A 24331-nucleotide genomic window follows, 5' to 3' on the forward strand; every position below is an offset into this window, starting at 1 on the left:
AATATGGCCACACCCTGCTGCATCTCTCTTAGAGACAGGCTTAAGAAGCAGTGTTAACTGTGATTTTGACAGCTCTCATTTTACAGTACCTGACCCCTCCACACTCCCTGTCACATACCCCATGCTGGCTAATTATGTGATGTGAAAGTTTCTACCACCCCTAAGAAGTTATTAAATGTCAGACCTTTCCTTCTTTGGGAGGTTTTTGGTTCAGAAATGAAGACTGTTCTCTGAAGTGGTGGCTAGCATCCCAAACTCCCACCTCACTCCTGACATCCATCTCATGGATACTATTTCTCTCTCCCCTACTTCTCTTAATGAAGTGTCATGCTTTAATGAGAAGCCTCTTCTTCAATTAAAGCCCCTTCGTATTTAGCTCTCCACATACTGAATTGTTTCTGTGTAATTCTCCTCCTATCCTGAGGCCCAATCAGGCCTTGAGCCCCTGTATTCCAATAAACCTCACTGAGAGGAATCAGGTACCAACCTCTTTTTCAGACCTATCACTGGTATCTCATCTTTTATGGCAGTGGTGGGATAATAAGCTTAATGTGTAATATGTACATCTATGAATACTGAAGAATAGTTAAATAATGAAAACAGAAAAGTTAGAGACACACCACCCCTATGTTATACATATAAATAATGGAGGCTGCACTACAGGAAAACCAAATTATAAACCCCGAACAAAGCAAAATGGTGCCCCAAATTCCACAAAGGATAGTACAGCCAAAGGTATAAAAGGTTGAAGAATATTTGACAACAGCCATTTTATTTAGACACTAGAGAAATCACCCTTCAAAGGTCAAAATTTCTGTGACACAAGAAAGTTCCTCTTTTCGGGCTACCAGTCTTCCCACCCGGGACTCCACAGGGAGGTCTCCAGTCCTTGTCTCCCTTGCGCCTGCACTGGAGATACAAACTGATGCCCAGGGGCAATACTGGTACCTCGAGTCATGGGAAGTAATGACGTCTACATTAAAATGAAATTTGAGTTCTTGGCACTGTCACAAATTGTATACCTGAGACAACCAAATACAGGGAAAGGCAAGGCAAGCACTGTCATTTCTTCAGCACTCGTGGGGGGGGCGTAAATAAATCAACAAGAGTGTTGTTTCAAGCATAGGAGTAGTTATTGCTGTCACTATTAATTTAGAAAGGGGAAATGCAAGTAGCTAAATTCCTCATGCTTCATAGCAAGTGACTGTGGCCACAAACTGAGGTTGTGTTTGCCACACGGCGTTGCATCACAGCCACCAAAAGTAAACAGTCGGTGCAGATACTTTGGGGAAATGAGACAGCCAGGTCGGGAGAAGATGGCCTCCCAGCAGTCATTCTGCCCTTTGAATGCTTTGAATTAGGAGGGGAAAAAACCAATCCTTTTAACCTTAAAAAAAAGAAAAAATACATGACAACTTTTTAAAAAGTGAGCTCTTCAGAAATCTGAAGACCAGAGTAAGAGTTGGGAAGACAAAGGCACCGCACAGGAATTTAAAACCTTCTTCCTGTGTGACATCTTAGGGTGTGGGTTGCTTTGGAGTCAACTGGTTTATGAGGGCTTCATAACTGTCTTACCTTAAATAAAAGCTAGTGAATATAAGCATTGCGGTGGCAGGCTCTCACTTCTGTAGCCCAGCGTGGCTGCAGACCCACAAACTTGTGGAAGTGCTCCTGTATCAGCCTCCTTAGTCTTAGTGCTAAGAATTACAAGTGCATGCTACCATTACTGGATTCTATCTATCTATCTATCTATCTATTTATCTATCTATCTATTATCTATCTCTTGTATACATGTTCATGTGTATACATGTTAGTGTATGTGTGTACATGTTCATATGTGTACATCTTAGTGTGTGTACACATTAGTATGTATGTGTGACATGTGCATATGTGAAGACAAGAAGCTGATATTTTCTCAACTTCTCCCCCTCTTATTTCTTAAGATTCTCTCACTAAACCTGGGGCTTCCTGAGTCAGCTAGAATGCCCGGCCAGCAAGCTCCAGGGACCCACCAGTCTGTGACCTGATATCACCCAACTGACCATGGAGGTGGGCATACAGACGCATGCCTCTGCACCGACTTTTTATGCGGGTGCTAGCAACCCAAATTGAGGTCTTCATGCTTGTGTGGCAAGCACTTTACCAACTGAGCCAACTCTGAGGACCCCCTTTCTTTATCAGTTTTAAGTTGAAAAAAAAAATTAGCCATTGACCACACTTTTTCATCTCTTTGCAATCATTATGGGTCATGTTAAAAGAGACAGAGAACAAGCAAGGACCTGAAAGGCCGAGGTGAAGGTTGGAAGCAGCAGTTCTGAGAGCCCGTCAAACAGAAGGTGAGTTCCAGGCAGTGTCTCCTGCCACAGGTGACGGCAGCTTAGAGCTGTGCTTCCCACAGAACATTTTCCACACACCTCAGTGTGGCATCCATAAGCAAATTTATTAGACACTGTTGAGTAAACCTTACATATTAAGTGATTCTTCACATTGTTTTGTGATGGATAATACACAGTCCAACAAGTAACCAAACAAACCATAACTAATGTAAAAGTTCAAATCACAAAATTTTTTACTAAATGTATTAGCTCCAGTGTGAAATAACTTACCCAACATATGGGCATTACTCATCATAGAAAATTTTTTAGCTTTAAATTTCTCCTTTATCACAATCCTGTACATAACCAGGCCCTATTTGATTAATTTGTCCCATGGCATCATCACTTTAACACATGGATGGGGCTTAGGAGAGTAAAGTGTTATAAAGAGTTTCGAGATGGTCGAAATGGAGATCACTTTGTATTTCACATGCTTATTTCCTTCTTCATTCTGTGTGGTAAAGAGACTTTAGCTTTTAATATTCTAGACATGTCTTCCAAGTTTTATTTATTCATTTACATACCTTAAGCTCAAAAAGAATTATTAGCTGTTTTTCAATTTCTCCTTGTAAAAACTTTCATGATTACAAGAAAACAAAATACAAAATAATTTGTAGATTACAAGTAGAAATCAACTTGGAATAATATCAGAGACCAACTTACATGTAAGCTGTATTGAATAAAAAAAAATCAATGTGTATAATATTCTTGTCCCAAAGTAAGCCTACTTTGAAGACAATATTATAGGATTTCCTGTTCTTATTTTTATGTTTTAAACTAACTACATTTTATACCTTTACTGGGTGCACGTGTAAGTATGTGGGGGGGGTGGGATACATGAGCACCATGGCATGAGTGTGCGGGTCAGAGAACAACTCATGAGAGTCAATTCTTTCCTTCCGCTACGTGGGTCACAGGGGTCAAACTTGAGTCCTCACGTTCAGCAGCAAGCATCTTGAAGGCATCTTCTGGGCCCCAGTCTTATGTTAGATTTTTGATAATTAAAGGACTCTAATATATCAACTTACATTTTAATCAGCCCGGAACACCTATGAGAGCAAGAGTTCCAATAAAAAAAGAAACTGTGACAAACAATACTAATCAACTCCTTTTAATACTGTCACAGAAATAAATGGTTTATGTCAAAGGCCAGTTCTTCTTATCCTACAAGAATAGAGGGGCTCTCATAAAAAAACAATACTTACACTGCATTGGTGCTGATGAAATTAGAAACGAAAGGGAGATATCACAGTAGATACCGATAGAATTCAGAGGATCACTGACTGGGGTATTCTTTGAAATGTATCAGCCTAACACAATATAATTTGTATCGGTTCCCACCCCAGGTATTCAACTAGTGTTTTAAACATTAATAAAAAAATCTCAAAGAGAGAGAGAAAGAGAGAGAGAGAGAGAGAGAGAGAGAGAGAGAGAGAGAATGAAAACCAACTCAACTATTCTATATTTTGTTGCTTGTTTGTATTTATTTCTTCATTTTGCTTTTTAGAATGTCTGTAGCCCAAGCTGACCTTGAACTTGCAGCCATCCTCCTGTGTCAGATTCTTGAGCTATGACATTAAATGCATATGCCACCATGCCCATATCCTTTCTCATTCTGAACATTAAAATAACCACGTTGCATTTGATATACTTCTTAAGATTGAGGACATCACAGTTATTTTCCAAAACAGGAACTAAATCTCTGTGTTCAACTGTACTATATTTCAATTAACTGACAAAGAGCTATTTATTGGACACTAAATATTTATATTATTTAGATGGCAACTACCTTTCAAAATGAAGTTCTTATTTTTCCTTTTCAGATGATGTATTTTTCAAAGTGACAGAAACATGGTCTTTTCAATGTCTTCAAATACTTTATGTTCTTTTTCTTGTTTTCTTCTTTGGTTTAAGGCCCTTACACTCTGATTGTGCGTCAACCATCTGACTGACTATGGACAATGGAGGAGAGATGATATCACACAGGCAGGCCTTGAGAAGCAGTTGTGTGAGTGTGCATGCACACTCTTGCCCTCATCACTGCCATAAAAAAAGAACAGCAAATGTCTAGAAGATAAATGACATGGAAAGCACAAGCCATCCTCCCCAGGTGCTGCTACTAAGATTCTTCTACATCAGCTGACAGACACCAATGCCTGGACGTGACAGCAAACCCAACTGTGACCAGCAACACCAGGAAGGTGACCAACAAAGACACAGAACAAAACGCATATATTGTTCTGTGTCACGGAGCCTTCATGGTTACAATAGCGCACTACAGCAGCAACATGGAGCTGACACCTCATCATGGGGGTAGAAATGCTTTCAAGTAAAGTGAGTTGAAGACCTTAGGAGCACCCAGTAGAAAAAGCAAAGGTGGGAATGTGAGATCAACTCGGTTACAGTACCTACCACTCCATTGGTCATCAGGGTGGAGCTGGATGATCTAGCTGGCTAGGCAGATGTCCCCTTCCTCCCTCAGTGCTTCATGTACACCTCACCAGAAGCTATATGCTTTGTATCAGAGAACAGCCTTCCTGGAAAAAGGAAGGACGTTCCTGGGTCAAGAGTTACGGAGCAGCTGTCCTTTGCCAGAATCTCAGGATAAACTCTGACAAAGCAATGATAAAAATGTTGGAAGTGGACAAGAAAAATAATATGAACAGAGTTAGGAAGGGGGTTATCAGGTGGTCCAGAAGGTGTTGAAATTTTTAAAAAATATTAGGGCATGATAAAATGCTGTTTCTTATAGGCAAATTGGGCAAATGTATCCGGTAATGCAAAGCATATTTGGCTATTTAAAGTGAAAAAAAAGATTAGTAGGCTGGAGGACTTAGTAATCTTGTGTTTTCTTGTTGCTTGGGTTTAGCTGGGTTGGTTTATTAAAGATTTTCCATTTTTTAATTTATTGATATGGAGGTCTGGGTGAATGAATGTCACATGTGTGCAGATGCTCATCCAGGTGCATCAACAAAAAAGAAGGAAGCAAGGGTGGCTTCTTTTGCTCACAATTAGCAAGGCATAAAAGAGCAGACAGTATTTTATCTCTTTTATCTCTCACAATATCTAATTCTGTGATTTCACATTAATGATTATAACATAGTCTATTGAATTGAGTTGGATGATTATCAAACAATTACTTTGTATATACTTTGGGTTCTACATTAGAATTCTCACCCAGGACTCTCCCAAATGCCACAACCAAATGTCTCAAATGATACAGAAGCCCCTGTTTATTTGCATATGGCCCATTTAAAAATGTAACTTACTTAATTTAATTTTAGGTGATTATGAATTTAGTTTCATTGGCTCAGATTTCCTACCACAGTAGTACAAAGAGTACTTGAGAGAGGTAAGCTGAAGATGAGAACTGGGAAGAATGAAGGGTGGTAGGAATATCACCATGGCAAAAGGTCAAGAAAGCAACAGCAACAACAAACATCACAGATTATTAGCTAGAGGAGAAAGCAGAACCCTGGCCTGCACTCTGGGGACCTCAGAAAGCTCATTTAACACCTCTGTGTAGCTGAATGTTTTCCTGTGTCCTGCTGGTCCACAGCCACTCAGACCCAAGTAAACACACAGAGGCTTATATTAATTAAAACTGCTTGGCCATTAGCTCAGGCCTAACTACTGCTTAGCTCTTACACTTAAACTCAGCCCATTTCTGTTAATCTATATGTTGCCACATTTTCCATGGCTTTACCTGTGTGCCATTACATGCTGCTCCCTGAACAGCAGGCTAGTGTCTCCTGACTTAGCCTTCCTCTTCCCAGAATTTTCCTTGTCTGCTTATGCTGCCTACACTTCCTGCCTGGCAACTGGCCAATCAGCATTTTATTAAACCAGTGTACAAAAGCATTATGTCACAGCACCTCTGAGGAAAACAAAAGTGAATAAATGCTGTGGTATTCCACTGAAACCAGGAGACTGGGTCAGATATTTACCCCAATATGAACATCAGTCAATATGGTGAGTGTCATCCTCGTTATCACTGCCAGACTAGATGGGAGGAAAAAAAATATTCTGCCTTTAGAATGGATGGGGTGAATGGTGGGGATCCCTCCTTTCAGAGGAGCAATTGAAAGTTGATGGCTGCTAAGGGAGGACCATCTTCTTTGAGTTGCTCCTGCCCCAGTAGATGATCACACACCAGCGAGTATTTGGGCAACACTAGTTGGTCTCAAGTGGGTATTAATAGCAAAAGTTAAAATAGGACATGAAGCTGGGAGGAAGGAGGGATGTGCAGCACTAGAGGGGGTTGGAGGGTTGTAGTGGTAGATGGGAATGACTACTGTACACTGTAGATGAATTTCAAGGAACAAAAAAATATTAATTAAAAAAACTCTATTCTTCCTATAGCTTCAGACGTACCTAATTTTAACACAACTGCAATCCATTCAGAACAAATCTCTGCAGTCCTTGAGCCATTCTGCAAACAGATACACTAAGAAACATCCTCATGTCAGCCCATGAGTCAGAGATATGGACTACCCAAATTAAAGACCATCTTGAGTAACCTGAAATTATCTTATTTCTTAGTCTATGTACACTTTTCTTATTTGTTTTAATAGTCTGAAAAGATTAAAAAATTGATATTCTCCATGGAAAGTCAGTAAACCAACCACAAAGAATTGGAGATAAATCCTTGCATAGGGAAAAAATAATGATTCATAAGAGAATAGTCTTTTTTACTGGAACATGTGAAAGAGAAAATAATAATGTGAAAGTAACACTAAGGGAACACAATCACCTATGAAACACATGCAATGGAAAAAACACTGTCCTGAACCCACATGCTTACATTCAACCACAGTGTGCCCTTGAGCAAGGTTCAGAATGTCTCTCATTTATATAGTGTGACTAGTACCACCAGCCTTACAAGATTACCCTCAAGTGTTAGTTAGCAAAGGGGTGCTAATTAAGAATAATAACCCCCAATCTTCATTTTTATCATGTTTCCTTATTTTTGATGAGAGCATGTCCTGATTTCAAATATCAAACTATGTTCCTTCCTTGAAGCTGAGGTCATTTGGCAAGCTTCTGCACATCCAACTCTATGATATAAGCCCACATTCTTGATGAACGCAGGCCTCTGTAGCTTGTGGCATTTCCTTCTTACCTATATATATTCTCCAATGCCAGATCTGAGACGCCAGCACTGTCGCATGAAAAATGTCTTCTGCGTGCTCTCTGCGTCAGCATCCTTTACCGCCCCCTCCATATCACCTACAGTGGCAAGAGCTTACATAATTGTGAGGTGGTTGCTTAGCAACTGAATTATCAAATATCTGCATCCCACCTCCTCTATCTTAAAGCTCCAACCAACTACTGCAGTATTTATAGCTCATAATCTTTAAACAGAGAAAAGATTAAAGTCCAGCATGATGATTCAGATATTTGTGTTTTATTCATCTCTACTTTTATATTCATCAGACTTGTGTGAATAACAAAAGTATTCACAGATGAGGCAGCAGTAGGCATCTAAACAGACCATATGCCAAGGGAGAGATCCTGCGGCAGCCAACCGGTGCCATCTAGGTTATCACTGACAAATAGCTTCCCCAGAATATACAAAACCAACAGCCACCTGCTCCTTCTTGGCTGGCAGAATGAAAGATTTTATATCCCACAGGCTCAGCTATACTGTGAATTACAGGTGAACTACAGATACTCAGTCACACAGTGAGGGAGAAATACTCAGGCACAAGACTCTCCCACACCAAAAGCAAGAAAAGGGGCTTCAGAAATCCTTTAATTAAAGACTTTCACTGCATAGGTCAGAAATTCAGGTCCATCAACTTACCAAGAGTGAAAAAACAGTTATCAGGCTCCACAGATAGAACAGAGGTAGGAGCTTCCTGCTCAAATGATGGATTATTTTAAGGGAACAACACAGCATTCTGCTCTGAGAGGACAGGGTGTTGAGCATGTGGTATTGCTGTATAGTCTAGCTTTCCAGCTTTCTGCTACGAAGTTCATTGTTGTGAGTCCTCAGCACCTACAACATCATTTGAGAGAGAAATGAGACAATCACATAGTATTTGTGAAATTTCACCTTACACAAATGATGTGTTTTAACAATTATCATTATTCTGTGGTCTAGAAAGTCCCACACTATCACGTCCCAAGATGACTAATTTATTTGTACCTTCAAACATTAGAGCATCCCACATTTGATGGAACTATTAAGTCAAATAAACTTTCAAACTTTAAACTATAGATCACACCAACTATTCCTTAAAATTCTTTGCTGTCTGTCTTTTGGAAGAGTATCATAAATTCTCAACAACTTCAGCTCTTGAAGAACAGTAATAACTTATAACACACAGTTAAGAAATAGTTTTTATTTCTTCCTGAAACTCTCATGTGAGCCTTCAAGCCAGGGTATAACTTTTCTCTGAGTATAGGGGAAGAAAATGACACAAAGAAATCTGACTCAAGAACAACCTTTAAAGAAAGCCTCCAGTTGGAATTTTGGGGACTTCATAGGTATAATATCATACCAACTGCAGCCAAAGCTGGTCAAAATACCAAGTACAAATGACTTTAGGGTGCCCAGGCCCATGGATACATCTACACTAAAACTCCTATGCCTAAGCTTTATGCAACATCCTGGAAGGGGGTGTGGTGTGAATATTGTAAGAGTTGGAAGACAGGAAATCTGCTTTGAGGTTGCAACTTCTAAATATGACAGGGAAGTTTCACTCAAAGAATCTCAACAATATAGCTGCCTACACAAGACCCGAATAATGCCAATGGCAGTTGCCATGCCAATGTGATTGGGGAAAATCTTATTGGTCCCCACTCCTAGATGAAGAGCTATGGACAGTTAACTACTACTGAGAGAGGGAAGTTCATCTTCCAGGGATGAGTCCACCAATAGTGAACAAATGGTTAACCCTAAAGACATAAACGCACAAGCAACTACTGAGGAATATTATTTTAAGGTGTTTTACTTTTGTTTATGTTACATTTATTTAATTCTGTGAAGCTGTGTTACTTTGCCTGTCTAAAACACTTGATGGTCTAATAAAGAGCTAAACGGCCAATAGTGAGGCAGGAAAGAGAAATAGGTGGGGCTGGCAGGCAGAGAGAATAAATAGGAGGAGAAATCTGGGAGGAAGAAGGAAGAACAAGAAAAGGAGGAGGACATCAAGGGTCAGCCACCGAGCTACACAGCCATCTAGAGAATAAGAAATGAAGTAAGGTTACAAGAGTAAGAAAAACATAAAAGCCCAGAGGTAAATGGCAGCCAGGATGGTTTAAAGTTAGGAAAAGCTAGCAAAAAAAAAAAAAAAAAAAGACAAGCTAAGGCCAGGCATTCATAAGAATAAGCCTCTGTGTGTGGTTTATTTGGAAGTTGGGTGGCAGGCCCTCAAAGAGCAAAGAGTAAAAACCAAGCAACATTAAATGGACTCAGCAAGTTGTACTTATAAATTTACTCATACATAAAAAGAGTCCATGAATTTGATGGGGGGGGACATGGAAGGAGCTGGAGAGAAAGGAGAGGAGGGAGAGGATTGTGTAATGCTTTAATAACAATAAAATAAAAAGAAAGGCTCCAGAATTAATTTCCACTGCTTACATTCCATCTCTTAGACATCAACAAGCATCTGAATATGGTCATCCAGGCAATTTATTTTGATGAGACTATTATGGTAGCCACAACAAGGCAGATCTGGGGGAAATGATAGCATGGTGCTAGCACCTTGTCTTAAACAGGCTTTTTGCATATTTCTGCCAAGCCAGACCCATGTATGTTGGTGGTTGTTCATTCACTCTGGATGTCTGGGTGCCTTAGTCTACAGTGTTTCTTCCTTGCCTGGTAGTGGAGATTCATTCATCCAATCTCACAAAAAAACAAAACAAAACAAAACAAAACGAAAAACAATAAATCAATAAATATAAACATTTATTTTCAACAGCCATTTCTTTTGGTACCTATGTGAAGTTTCACTTTTAGTTTTTGGTTTTGTTTTGTTTTTGTGGGGGGGAGCATCTAATGTGAGGTTTAAAAGGTCTTGATACAATTCATTATTGTCTTCATTATTGCCTACTGAGTCAAGACTTACTTGACACTCAATTGTCTTTGCTCTTTGGTGCTTCTGAACCACTGTAGAAAAGCTGCTACTGTGTTCCGTTGTGAATGTGACATGAGCAGTCCTTTACGTGAGATCTGAGGACCATGTGACAAGGTCTTGGATTTGGGTGATGAGTTTTGGAAAGAATGTGGTCGGTGGAATTTGATGAGTCAGGAAGCTCAGGGAAGGAAAAGGTCACAAACAGCAATTCAGATACAAGAATGCCAGTGATGGGAGTCATTAAACGGGTGTTTTCTACAAGGCTGGGTATGTACCAAGGGTAGAGAAAAGAATCACCCTGGGCAACATGGGTGAACTTTGGATAAGTGGATGAGCCAGTCATTTCCTGAAGCAGCAGGAGTAATCCAATTCAGAGACTCCCAGACTAGAACCGGAGTTACCAAGGCTGGGAGAAGGGAGAAACAGGAGTTGCTCTCTGATGAGTACAGTTTGGCAACACAGAAAAGCACGGGACAAGGATGATGGCAATGGTCACTCAGAATGTGAAAGGACTTAATGCCGTTCTACTGTACGTTTCGAAATGATTTCAGTGGTAAATTTTCCACTGTGTTGTATAAATTTTGATCACACTACAATATCCTCACCTGAATAAAGGCAGCAAAGGAAAAAAAAAAACAATTAGGCAGTACCATTGCAAGATGTGAGAAAAAAAAAAAAGAACTTACAGTATTATAAAACTTTTTTCCTTAAAATGTATAGGGAAGTTCAGGAAAATAGTGCCCCCTTGTGGACCTCTTTGAGGTGCGACACACATAATGAATAATCCCATGCATCCCTCTGAAATCACACAGTGGTTCAGAAACACAGACTCTGTCCAGCTTTGACGCTCGGCGCCTACATTGTATATCTTGATAGCCTCAAGCACTTCCCACACACGACTGAGCTCACCTCAAAAGAAGGGTACAGATATCTCCTGGAGAGATTGCATTATCTTTGTTTAACCAATCATGTCAAGTGTCCATTGATCCTTGGGAAATCCTGACGAAGTCGAGGCTCAACAGCTCTTCTGCTCATTGTCATCTAGAGTGTTGGATTTGGTGTCCAGTCTCTGGAAAAAAGTGTCACTAACAAGAAAAAGTTTTATCTGGAGTGCTGGGAGGTGGAGGTGTTTTGAAGAGTGATTTTGTTTCATTTACCACTTCATGTTGTTCTGTTCTCAGCAGAAACATTTTTTTGTTTTTGTTACTTACACTCAACTTGGCTACCAGTTAATATGAAATTGGAGAAAATAAATATCTACCTCATCTTCACATGCTGGTATATCTTTCCATAGTATGTATTCTTAATGCATTCTTGTATTTCAAGTAGCTTTTTGATGGTTATGTAATCATTTCCCTTATATTAACCTAAAGAAGTTTGTTCACCTCATTTATAAGCTATAGAAAATGATAGGTAAAATTTTCAAGTTAATTGAAAGGATGAGTTGGAAAGTAAGATTAAACTTTTGATTTTAGGTGTTGATTATAGGTGATTGCCAAATGGCTGTGCCAAAAAGCCATGTTCTGTAACATGAATCTTAAAAGGTCTTATTAATAAAAACAAACCTGGAGCCAGGTATTGGGGTCAACGCTGGAAGATCAGAGAAGCAGAACAAGCCACAGCCACCTCACTTTGCCAATCCCTCAGCTGATCCTGTTTCCTCAGACTGGAAGCCTCTGAGTCCTCATCCAGAACGAATCTCAGCTGAACTGTTGCTAGAAGCCTAAAAGCTTAACCAGCTCTAGTTCCTGGTTTTCATGCCTTATATAGCTTTCTGCTTTCTGATATCACTTCCTGGGGTTAAAGGCATGAGTTGCCTTGTCTGGCTGTTTCCAGTGTGGCTTTGAACTCACAGAGATGGATCTCTGCCTTAGGAATGCTAGGATTAAAGGTATGTGTGCCACCATTTTCTGGCCTCTGTGTCTAGTGGCTGTTCTGTTCTGACCCCAGATAAGTTTATTAGAGTGCACAATATTTGGGGGGACACAATATATCACCAAAATGTTCTAAATAAAGATAACTTTTAGCTTAGGTTTTTTAAGGCAACTGTGATTTTGTGGGGAAAATGACATAGGATCCAATTAAAGTTTTCATTGTTGAATAGAAAAATTAATTGCACCTGCTAGCAGCTTCCACTTGACCTAGAAAAGGTTACAGAGGTCCAAGAGTCTCATTAAAAAATGCTGTTCAGTTCAAATTGAATCTTTTTAGGATCTGGCACTCTGGACTCATGATTGCAAATAGTTTATTGGCTCTGAGATGCTTTGGAGACCAACAATTATTTGCCAATAACATTGTTATGATACTTCATTAACAGAACATAGCTTTTCCAGTTTCAACTACTTAAAAATTTTAGAAACTTTTAAAATTGGAAATAATTTAACTTTTACAGAAAGTTTGAAAAACAGAATAGAGAATTCCGTGTCGACTTAACCTATTTCCCCCAATGTTAACATCTATGGAAATACCTGGCAAAATTACCAAGCTCATACTGGCACATCACTATGAACTGGAGTCCAAACCTTCTAGAGGTTTCAGTAGTGTTTCCTCTAAAGTTCAGTTTCCATTCTCGATCCCAGGACACCTCACCGTGTGCACTCATCTTATATCCAAAGTCTGCTTGGTCTGTACTCTCCTGAATCTTTATCCTTTTCTTGTGACCTTGCCAATTTTGAGGAATATGTAGTTTGTAGAAACTTAAGAAATGTAGTTGCCTGACATTTTGCTTCTGGTTAGACTAGAGTTATGCCGATGTTGCCTAAATATTTAAAAGGCCACCGGCCCTTTTGACCCTGTGTGTTAAGGAGGTATGTGATGTCGACATAAGTCACCCCTGGTGATGGTGATCTTGAATGCTAGGTTAAGACAATGTCTGCTGGATTTACCAGTATAAAGTTTGATTTTTTCTCCCTTACTACTCTTTAGAGAAGGTCTATATGTCAAGCTTATGTTCAATGTGAAAATGGCAGTGAGAATTAAGCCCTATTTTCTGGGAAAGTCCTATTTGCATGTGTTATATAAAATCTCTGTATAGAAAATTAATCTTAACAGGTGTGATAGCTCATATCTGTAATCCCTGCCCTTGTTTGGCTAGTACAGGAGAGTGTTGAGTTTGAGGCCAGCCTAGGACACATAACAAACTCGAGGTCAGCTCAGTCTACATGGTATGTCCCTTATTTAGAGGGAGTCTGAGAGAGAGGGAAGTTTATCTCTTTCTCTCTCATTTTTTTTTAATTTAAACAATACATACTGGTATTATTTAAATTTTTTTAAATAATTTATATCAGCATACATACTATTTTAAATTTTGGGTTATAATCAAATATTACTTTATTTCATTGCCCAAATTGGTGTAGCTGTGGCCACTGGAGTTTCTTACAGGTTTATTTGTACCTGTGGTTTAGGGAGCAGGTTTGAGCATTTTCCTACTTTCTGACCCTACCAAGTACTCCAGTTCACTCTAGCATCTACACTGCCTCAACACTAAAACTGGTCACTATTGCAAAATCCACCAATTCCCTTTTACTGATGAAGGCAATGTAAACAAGATCTGCACACTTAGGGTGGGGTTTGCTCTAGAGCAGTGGTTCTCAGTCTGTGGGTCGCAAGCCCTTGGATGGGCAAGTATCAGACATCCCGCCTTATTTACATTACGATTTGTAACAGATATTTACGTTACGATTTGTAACAGTAGCAAAATTACAGTTATGAAGCAACAAGGAAATAATTTTATGGTTGGGGTCACCACAGTGTGAGGAACTGTACTGAAGGGTGGCACCCTTAGGAAGATTGAGAACCACTGCTCTAGAGTGTCCCTGCTCTAAGCTCTCTCAGTAGGAAAAGCTATACTCCCCTCTGCCCTCATATCTACCTATAAGTAGAAGACAGATGGGTGGAGAGAGAAATGATAGACAGGGATTCATACTGACATCTCCCACACTAATTTAGCACCACAGGTTTGATTAGAATAACTAAACTAGAACTTTTGGAAGGCAGTTTAAAATCTTGACATTTGCTTCCTCCTATTAATTGACTCTTGGTGACATGTTCTGTGCTTGTAAATAATGACCCCCTGTTCAGCTGCCTATAATGATGTCGCAATATAATTATCTGTTAGTTAAGCAACATTTCTTGGCCTGTAGGTCAAGCAGACATTGCTGATTGTTTACCTACTATTTATTTATCTGTACTCCATTCCCTGAATTTCAGTGCTAATGAAAATGTGAGATTTAACTAAAGCCTCCTCCCCAGACTCTTTTGAGTCCAGGGTTTCTCCATATCATTCTATTTCCCCCAATCAAACATATCTTTTACCTTTGTTCTGTTCTTTTTTTTTCCAAATAAGACATGTGCATGACATCCAGAGGTGGAACATCTCAGTTCTACAACCAGCACCATCATCTACCAGGAGAATGGCAGAAGCGAAAGATAGAATCTCTTAGAAAATACCCCAGCTTAAGACCACTTACTCCAGACCTCTTTGTTACTATTTCTGCTGATGTTGTTTTGAGACAAGGTCCCCTTGCATAGCCCAAGTAGGCCTTGATCTCCAAATCCTCTTGCCTGTGCCTCCCCAATACCAGGATTATAGGTATGTACCACCACTGCCAGCTCTCAGACACCCTGTCACATGGGGGAGAATGAGCTAATATTCAGCCAGGCTGCTGCTGTCTGCTCTGTGATGTAGGCCACAGTTAACTGATGCAAGCTATTCAGAAGAAGTCGTGACTGTTTTCTTATAAAAACCAGTCTGTTACTGTGCTTTTGTGTGTCATGAAATAACAGCCAGTACTTATTTATTATGTCATATTAAGATGTAGCCCTTCAGCCAGGTGGTGGTGACTCACGCCTTTAATTCCAGTACTCACAGAGGCAGAGGTAGATGGATCTCTGAGTTTGATGCCAACCTAGACTACAAAGTGAGTTCCAGGTCAGCCAGAGCTGCACAGAGAAACCCTGTCTCTAAAAATAAAAACAAAACAAAACAAAAAGATGTAGCCCTTTAGCACCTGGTGGAGGAAATATATATGAAGAAGATTGGAGAAGTTTAAATGTCATATTTACTCAATATCTAAGATATAGCTTTGATATGAGAAATAAGACATCTAAAGACCAAATTTGGGAACAAAAGTAAAAGGTTGTCCATTCACAAGAAGTGAGGAAAAGGTACCGCTGCTATTTGAGAAACAAAAACAGGAAGATGTGAGTGTTTGAATTTCAAGGATATAAAATAAAAATTTCAAATTAAAAAAAAAGATGCTACAAAGCATGTTCTAATTTCAGGGGTTGGTATCCGAAGAGAGTAATGGAGTTCTTACTATCAGTTTTAAGCTAAAGGAACTCCTAACAACATTCTGCCATGCCCATAGATCTATGCCCCACTCAGGCATTGCCAGAGAAGCTCCCTCTTGTAGCAAATGGGAACTATGATGGAGACCCATAATGGGCTGAGAATGAGAGACATTGGAATACTCAGTCCTAGGTGGGATGACTTTATCAAACCCCTCCCATCAGACTCAGGCAGCTGTGTAGAAGAGGAGGCAGACAGACAGATTGGAAGAACTGGACATGCTGAATGGCTACAGGGACACAGTGTCATCTAGACACACTGGGACCAATACACATAGGAACTCAGAGACTGTGACAGCATGCACAGGGCCTGCACAGGTCAAAGACAGATGGAGTCCCAACACTGAGACAGGTAAGTGGACACAAGTCCCCATGGCTAACCCAGAAGCTACCTCCAATAATCAGCTCACAAAGGAAAAAATTAGTTTTTTTCAAATGAGAGTCTCACTGAGTCTACAAACCACACTGGTCTCTAGGATCCCTCTCATGTACCTTACAGGAAGCTCACACAGTGCATCTTTCTTCTCTTCTATGTCTGATCACTCCTCCCAGTGTCCAGGATTTTGATAATGCAGCATTTCTGAGAACATACTTACTTGTCCATGTTCTCTGATGCAAAATGCAAGATTCTTCTCTGGAAGAGAAACTGAGTGACTCCACATTGTGATTGGTCCCTTTCCATGCATTCCTGCACAATGGAGGGTTTCTTGTACTCATACCCTGGTATCCTGACAGATTGGTTCCCAAGGATTATCAACTCACAGGCATATGTGTAATGCTGTAGCATTTGACTGCAGTTCTGGTCTCTCCAGTTGTTAACACGGTCCTTTGTTACACGTATAGGTCATTCTTTTATGAGGATCTTCATGATTTTCCTCATATTTCTCCTTTTTCATTCTTCAATGTTGATTTGTATACATCATCCATGGTAGATTTTGGTAATATTTGTCAAAAATGTCTCCTTCTGTTTCATCTCTGTTTTACCCTGTTTAACATTTTTTTGATGGATGGTCTTAAAGTGAACTCATCAATCTTTATTTTATTTTATTTTTTTTTGGTAATTTGAGTATTTGTTTCTTTTTGGAAAAATCTGTGTTCCAGGATCATAAAGTTTTTTACATAGATTGTCTTATAAAAACGTATTATTGAACCCAGTAGTGACTGCACATGTTTATAATCCCAGCACTTGTAAAATTAAGACTGGAGGATCAGGAGTTCAAGACAATCCTGGACTAAATAGCGATACCCTACCTCAGGAAATGATGTTACTAGGATTATCTAATCCTCTAATAACTAATTTGTGTTAGTCAGATGTCAAGACTTCAAGATAGCTCCAAGAATCCTCATGTCCAATCCAATATTGGAATCCAATGTTCATACTCCTGCATAGTATACTCCTCACTGAATACAGATGATGTTCCAGTTTGCTTTGTGTTGCTATGATTTTTTTTTAAGTGACAAAAAACAATGTGGGGAGGAAAGGATTAAACTTCTGGGCCACAATCCTCCTTTGCTGTCTTCATCAAAGGACCCTGCTGGTCCTTACATTCTTTATGCTTCCTCTTCTACAGCATGTCCTGAGCCTTAAGGGGAAGGATTTGTTAGGGACATCCTTTTTATGACTGAGTGTTCCAAGGTCTCTCACTCTCTATGTACTGTCTGGCTGTGGGTTTCTGTAATTGTTCCCATCTACTGCGTGAGGAAACTTCTCTGATGATGGCTGAGCAAGACACAGATCTACTTATGGGAAAAGGTCATTAGAAGTCATTTTATGACTGTGTTTCTTTAGCAGAGCAGGAGTATTTGTTTTTCCCCTAGGTTTCTTGTCTGTCTCGTCTTAGGTTCTTTTTTTTTTTTTTTTTTTTTTTTTTTTTTTTTTTTTTTTTTTTGGTTTTTCGAGACAGGGTTTCTCTGTTTAGCTTTGCGCCTTTCCTGGAACTCGCTTTGGAGACCAGGCTGGCCTCGAACTCACAGAGATCCGCCTGGCTCTGCCTCCCGAGTGCTGGGATTAAAGGCGTGCGCCACCACCGCCCGGCATTAGGTTCTTTTTAACACTTTAATCAACTATGGTCAACTGTTTTCAACCCTTAGGTCCTTTATCTATTTAGAATCACCATGTCATTCTCTACCAGGAATCTTGTTGCTTTTGAGTTTATAACATTAAATCCTTGGCACCATTGGACATATAGAATCTCATATATATATATATATATATATATATATGTATATATATATGTATATATATGTATATATATGTATATGTGTGTGTGTATCCATAGTGCATCACTGTATTTATTTAGAACTATCTTTTAGTGTGTTTTTTAATTTTCTTTGCAAGGGTCATATACTATATTGTTAAGTTTTTCCTAAGAATTCTTTGTTCTTAAGAATTTTATTTTTATACATAAGCATGACATATATGATATAACTTTAAAGAAAATATAAATTTACATGGCATACAATCCATGAAATTGATCAAGCCTGGAAGCTGGCACATAGAAAGTATACAATAATTTTCTTAAATCACACATATGAATAAGTAAATAAACAGATGATCATCTACCATTCACTTTTCACAGGCCCATGAGCCTATTTACAACCTACTTCAGAAACCCTTCTACTTATGGGTTTTCCTTCAATAATAATAATAATAATAATAATAATAATAATAATAATAATAATAAAATGCTGATGTTTTGAGTTCTTTGGATAGCCTGCCTCCAATGGAGTCACACCAGGGTTAAGGCATAGTTCCCGAGTGGTATGAAACAGTATGTTACCTGGACTTCTCTCCTTCCCCACAACTCCTCTTCTCCGCTGCTTCCGGCACAGTCCTGGGCCTCTATTCTCCTTCTCAGCATATTCACCTCCACTGCCTGTGCCCTCGAGGCTCTCCCAAACCCTTGTGCGCATTAGAATGTACCTTTCTCTACATTCTCTTTTATCGCTGTTATTGTTTCTTTTCATTTGTTATAAATATTAGCCTCCAGTTTGGTGGAGAATATAAATGGAAGGGTTTTAAAGAATCACAGCAGCAGGTTCTTGCTCTTTACGCTTCCAGCCCCCATACATGAAATTGCTAAGTATTTTTACAGGCTTAGTGCCAGACATCTTTCACTAATTTGTTAAAAAGCCTCTTACGCTCCTTGGCAATTTAATAACTTTTCTTTGTTTTTCAAAATCTTTGGGGAAAAAATTGTGTTAGAACTGGGTGTAGACATGTGTTTCTTGTGGGTAAAGCAGAATTTTGCAAAACAAAAATGATTCAAGCAGATGTCTATCATGTAACTGCCAGGAAGAGTGCTAGGAACCACAAACATGAACATCCAATCCATGCTAGGATGTTTCTCTGTCCTACTCAAAAATCTTTAGGAGTAGGACTCCTTTTTTTAAAAAAAAAAAACATTTAAAAGAATTTCCTAACTTTAATGAAATTTAAATTTCATTTTAATCTTTTTGACTGTGTTGCCATGAATTTTGTGGGAAGCAAGGGGCTAGATATGAGCCTTTACTATCTTTGAGTGGATTGTGTGTAAGGACACAGTCTCTATATGACTCAGTCACAGTTTATTTCTCCCCATATCCTTCAAAGTTTCTGATCACGTGCAGTATTGTATGTAACCTGCATGTAATAAACTTTCTAACATTGTTCTGCTGTGTGAATCTGGTTATCATAGAAATTTGTTTACTCCCCTGGGAGAATCGCCTCTGCCAGCCCAAGGAATGCCAAAGGCAAGATGTGTCCTATGGAGACCTCCACCCCCAGCAATACAGCTTAGTGAGTTCAGGAGCGTTATGTCGACAGCCCCCACTTGGCCATGAGAGTTTCTGTATCCTGAGCACATCCAGGGATAGTGATAAGAGATGCTCTCTATGTTTTTCATGATCTCTGTTCCTGCTTTGAACACAGAGCAATCGAGCATAAAAGATGCACAGAATGCCAGTAAGGCGCTCACTCTGGAGCTGCTTACCATCACCTAGAGCGCCCTGGTCCTGAATTCAGAACTCGAACTTCAGTTTGCATATGTGGCACCCTAAACAGGGAAATAGCTGAAGCATTGGGCACCTATCTAGTAACACTGGAGAACCACAAGATCCTAGTAAGCGCTCAGGGGACCTGCTCCAGGATGATGGGGTAACCATGGGTCAAACCAAAAGCACAAGGGAAGACCAAATGCTCTTAATGCCCATGATGCTAAAAGGATCTGAGAAGATAACACAAAAGCAAGATTTTTGTGGCCTGTCAGAATATTTAGAATATTAGACACATACTGTTACAGTCTGTCGGCACAGGGAACATTGAAACAAGCGTAATGACAGAGAGCAATGATCCCATTAAATGTTGGGTCTATGTAATCTGATCGCCTTAGCATTCAGCCATTGCAAACTCCTGTTCCATTGGTACAAGAAGAAACCACGGGACACACAGCCCCATGAGAGAGGAAATGAGATCAAAATATTTCCATGAAGCAACATAATTTCAATAATGAGGATCCTTTCAAAGCATTGTTTGAAAGGATGGCATCACCATCCCTAGAGAGTAAAGTACACCTTGCAAGCTCGCAATCATCACTACCTACTTGGGAATAATTTGAAAAACAAACTTCCACAAGAGGCTGAGCACTTCATCCAGGTGGCAGGTCAAACTGTCACCCCCATGACCATATTCCTCACAATGTTAGCTATCATTCATGCTCACGCTATACAAAGGGGTCTGTCAACCAGCTGCCTCTATGGTGGGTTCAGCTGTAGTAGGTTCTCCACTGTGGCTAAACTGTACTTTCAGATACAATCAAAATGTGGTTGGCCCCATTAAATGGTCACAGGGATAGGTGTCTCAAAAAACAAAAAGAAACAACAACAACAACAAAGATATTTCGCCAAAACTGAGAGGTTCTCATAAATATATCTCTGCACAAACTAAAAGAAATAATTAAATTTTGGTATTTCTGAAGACCCCGCCTTCGTATTTGATATGGAATCATACTTATACAAAACTTAAGGAGGGCAATCCAGATAATTTTTATGTGAATGTGACTTTGAAAGTAGACTTCTTATTTGGACCCACTGTTATTCCTAATCAGTAAAATCTGGGGTTATAGATACCAGGAGCAAAATCTAGTCTTATGTTCAGGAGGGACAATCAGTTTATCATCTAATCTCATAAAATCTTGTTGGATTGTTAATAAGCTATAGTGACTATGTTAATGCCACAGGTGACAATGTCACTTCACAAGGTGATCCACTTATGACATCTAACCCAGCCTTACCCATGCTTTTAGGTACAAACTCATTGTTTATGTATTGACTGTACTAATACTATGCATCCCCTAAATGTACTGGGCAAAGAAATACATCTTTGCCCTTCAGGGAAGCTTCACCTTTTGAATGGGCCTTTTTATGCAAGTACACAGCCTTTCCAGCATTGCTAGTCAATTTCTTAGGATATTGCTCTACAAGAAGTTGAGCACATTCTCAGAGCAGATAGAACATGAATGCATGCATGCTTTTGCTCAGCTAACCTTCTCCTTTTTTATGTATTCTGGTGTCCAAACACAGAATGGAACTACTCACAGTCAGTCTGAGTCTTCCCACATCCATTCACATCATCAAGTGTGGGAGTCTGCTGGAGGGAGTCCAGCTCTGACCTGTCAAAGGGTTCTTGTGGGGAGGAGAAAGGAATGAGGAAATGATAGATAGAAAGATAGAAAGAGATGATAGGAAAGACAGAGACACCGGATAGCTTCAGGAGGGCCCTGGGTCAATACCCAGTTGCCTCAAGGTTTATTCCAAAGGGCTTTATGAACATACAATGCCAAGAGGAAAGGTAAAAGACTTCCCCCTTTCAAGACCAAAGCATAATGTACAGCCAAGTGTAGACCCTTCAAAACACCTGGTAACCATGCCTGTGGCCAAACCATCCCATTATGCAGTCCTGCTGGGTAAAGCAAGCTCAGATTCTCTGACCCTGAGTAATTTGTCGGTCTCATACACACACACACAATCAAGATAATCCTATCACAGACACACTCACAGGCTACCCTGATGTAGGCAACCCCTCATGGAGACCCTCTCCATGTCTTCTTAGGAAAGCTGACCTTCTAGTTTGGGCAACAAAATGGTTATGAAAGCAAAGAGGAGCCCACAGCAGGGAGGGAATTAGGAGGATTCAAGAAAAACTGCAGAATGTAGTTAAGTGGCTTTTTGCGAGTCACAATCTTCTAGATTGTGTCAAATTGACAATAAGGTAGCCATCACAGCATACATATATGGGCAATAACTAGTTTCTAACTGCTGCATTGACTCTGTTGTTAATTTCATTGCTGTATATGAAAAATTCTATTCTGATACTTTGTTATAAAAGGGAGTATATTTCTATATCCTGAGATAAATGTATTTATTTTTCTTGGATACACCAAAATTAGAAAGGTGATCATTTTCCTTAAATAACAGTTACAGTGCGAGTGTAAAATTCATATTAAGAGTATTTTGCTATTACATGAAAAATCCATTGATTTTTCTCATATGAGTAGATGATTTAGTAGCATTACTATTCATTAGAAATAACAAATTCCACTGAAATTGGAATTTCCCCTGAATGTTAGCACAATACAGTATTAAATTTTGTGAGTTTAGATGTTGAGAAACATTATGTCCATGTTGGTAAACACACCTTTTGCTCTCTCTTGAAAACTTAAATTTTATCATTGGCAGCAAACTGTTCATTGTTTTCCTTGAAATGAAATCACTTTCTTCATTTCTGAGTTGATGTTTGCCAAACAGGCAAATCTGAATACCTACCCCCATGCCGGGGCTCAATCCCGGGGTGCTGAGTATGTTAGGCAAGTGCTCTACTGCTGAGCTACACCATAGCCCACCACCTTTTAGATCAGCAGTTCTCAACCCTTTCAGAGGGGTCAAATATCAGCTATCCTGCATATCAGATGCCCACAGTACAATTCATAACAGTAGCAAAATTACAGTTACGAAGAAGCAACAAAAATAATATTATGGCTGGGGGGTCACCACAACATGAGGAACTGTATTCAAGGTCACAGCATTACAAAGGTTGGGAACCACTGCTTTAGACAAGGCTCTGTGACATCGGCACATTCAATTTACAAAGTGCTTCCCTTTAGCAAATCATAGTACTCTATTAAGCCATAGAATGTCTACTTTTTAATTTGTCACAGAACAGTAACAAACCATTCTCAAGGGTTGGAATTTAACAGGCATCATTTGTACTACTCTATCAGGAATATACTTGCACATTGAGACTTTATTTTCGGCAATGACTTTGTGCCAGTGAAAACTACAATAGCTACCTCTCTAGTCCATGCACACCTGTTTCCTGCTCAGGTTTCAGCAGTAACCACCGACTTAGCAACAATACCCATGTCAATACTGCAAAAGGTAAGTGTGGTCCTACTGGCCATGGGAACAGGCTTGATGCGGTGAATCTCATTCTGAAAGGTTCTCGAGCATCCTCTGAGCATGGAATGGGAACTGCAAAAGGTCATAGTCTCTGCCGCCACACTGATCATAGTGGTGTGTTCCACACAGGACCCCACAGCCATTTCAAATCCTATCCAGAGTATCACACGGTGTTCTGTGTTCCCTATCTCACTTCCTACCACATTTTCAAGTGCTAGCCTTCCTAAAAGGTGGTTGACTCCTTAGTCTTCAACTCTTCGTACAGGGTTGTCTCAACAGGCCTTTATACTCTGCTCATTCTGTATAGATAAAAATTTTCCTTACAACTTTTCTTGGCTCTCTTCTTTAAAGTTTCTGCTCAAATTGTGACACACCAGAAGCACCACTTAACCATATTCTGCAGTTGCTTTTCATGAATCTTCCTAATTCTTCCACCACATTAGGTTCCTCTTTGCTCTTTGTATCCAGTTTGTGGCCCATCCTAGAAAGTCAGCTTTCCTAAAGTAAGGATTTGATTTTGCTCACTGCTTGGACCCCAATGCCAGAAGCACAAATATGCACACAATGAAAAAAAAGGGGGGGGGGTATGAGTGTGTGTGTGTGTGTGTGTGTGTGTGTGTGTGTGTGTGTGTGTGTTGCACATACCTGTTAGTATAGGCATATATGGGTGCAAATATATTAGGAGGTCAGAGTTAGATCTGTTGTCTTCCCTTGGTTGCTCGCAACCTTTCTTTGAAACTGAGTCTTCCAATGGACATAGAGCTCATCGATTCAGCTGGGCTGTCCAGCTAAAGAGCTCCAGGGATCCGTCTGTTTCTCCACACCACCCCCTGCCCACAGTGCTGGGGTCATAGGTTTGCATCTCCACCCCAGGCTTTTTACATGGGGTCTGGAGATCTGAATGCAGGTCTTTATGCTTGCATGATAGGTAGTTTGTGAGTTAAGCCATCTCACATCCTGAAAACCATCTCAATACATAAATGAACTGGGTTCTCATAAGCCCAAATTCAAAAAGTGAATTTGAAGGATAATATTTTCCAGATGGAAACATCACTAATACAACATTAAGTGAAAGTTCCGAGGCTGCAT

The sequence above is a fragment of the Peromyscus leucopus genome, chromosome 20, assembly GCF_004664715.2.
Source record: "Peromyscus leucopus breed LL Stock chromosome 20, UCI_PerLeu_2.1, whole genome shotgun sequence".
Taxonomy (NCBI): Eukaryota; Metazoa; Chordata; class Mammalia; order Rodentia; family Cricetidae; genus Peromyscus; species Peromyscus leucopus.